General features: G+C 34.9%; 1 protein-coding gene across 1 annotated transcript in view; it reads right to left on the bottom strand.

Annotated features, from left to right (window-relative positions):
• The window catches only part of GP9 (glycoprotein IX (platelet)), a 2,644-nt gene extending 2,126 nt beyond the window's left edge, over positions 1-518 (bottom strand). Inside the window, exon 1 of the mRNA XM_010289834.1 lies at positions 480-518. The gene's annotated coding sequence lies outside the window, so the exon portion shown is untranslated. The remainder of the gene's footprint in view (positions 1-479) is intronic.
• Between the last annotated feature and the right edge of the window lie 737 nt (positions 519-1,255).

Genomic DNA, 1,255 nt, shown 5'->3' with positions numbered 1-1,255 from the left:
TGGATTGATTTTTTTTTTTTAAATTAATTTGCTTCAATTTACTTACAAGGATTATGTAATTAGCTTTTCAAAATAGACAGCTTTAGATTCCAGATCTATATTTCTGTATTTTAGATTGGATTAATGCCACATAAAATTACAAACTTCATCACAGAGAAGCTGAAATACTAATCTTAACAGTCTCCGATGTCTTTGTTAGCAAGTAGTTAGTTTGAATATCTTTGGTCACTGAATTTAGACACTGAATTTAGACACTCATCTGTTATTTTTCAAGGAATCCACTAGAGCTGGGTTTTTTCAAAGCAGATATTTTAAAGGACATATCATCTGACTAAAAAAGAGTTAAGCAGATCTACAAAAAGGATGATTTTTTTCTGATTTAATATATACATAGTAAGAAATTCCAAATCAAATAGAAGTAAGAACTGTGGCAACAATGCAGAAATGAAGAGTTGGTGAGACACCGAACTGACACTTACCCGTATTTACTCACGCTTGATTCCTTTCCCTCTGCTTGGTAAAGTGTTGGAGTACATATAGCAACTGGAGCTGACTCTTTAAAGAGTCCATAAGGAAATGTGTTAAAGATGAGCTTTTTCCTGTGCATGATAAAAACCATTCCTACTGGAAGATGCTATATATGGTTGACAAGTGTCATGGCATATAGTGCTTGGGGCATTTTTGTATTTTCTGCAGACAAGACTAAATGCTTTTGAATTTTTTTTATTGCTAATATATTTTTCCCATCACCTGAAATGGGAAACCATGTCTTGAAAACCTAAAATGACTCCTCTGAAATTTAGTATTTTTTTTTCCTCAGCTGTAATAATCTACAGGCAGGTATAAAATTTAGCTTGAGCTTCATCTACTGACACATATGCAAGCCCAAGCAAGATACAGAGGAGCTAAAGTTAGCCCATGAAATAGAGTTCTTTTGTTTTAGTCAAAGCCAGGTGTGTTTGATACCTGCCTTTCCACTGATTAAGTAAAGTTTGTAAAAACACACTGTAGCATCGAAATAACTTATGTTAGTTAGATGAGATCATTAAGAGACAGAGAAATATTAATGCCATTGTGTGGAAATAGTGGTGAAAAGTCACCCAAAATACGGTATGTAATTCTGGTCACCAACGTTCGAAAAAGATTAAGCTAACAAGTGAAAAGAAGGTTTCTGCGATGGTCAGGAATTGGGAGAACCTCTCTTACGCGAAGAGGCTGAGAGTGACCTGTACCCTGCAACGTGGAGCAATGCAGA

The sequence above is a fragment of the Phaethon lepturus genome, unplaced genomic scaffold (genome assembly GCF_000687285.1).
Source record: "Phaethon lepturus isolate BGI_N335 unplaced genomic scaffold, ASM68728v1 scaffold2636, whole genome shotgun sequence".
Lineage (NCBI taxonomy): Eukaryota > Metazoa > Chordata > Aves > Phaethontiformes > Phaethontidae > Phaethon > Phaethon lepturus.
This window is presented reverse-complemented; position numbering and strand designations above follow the sequence as displayed.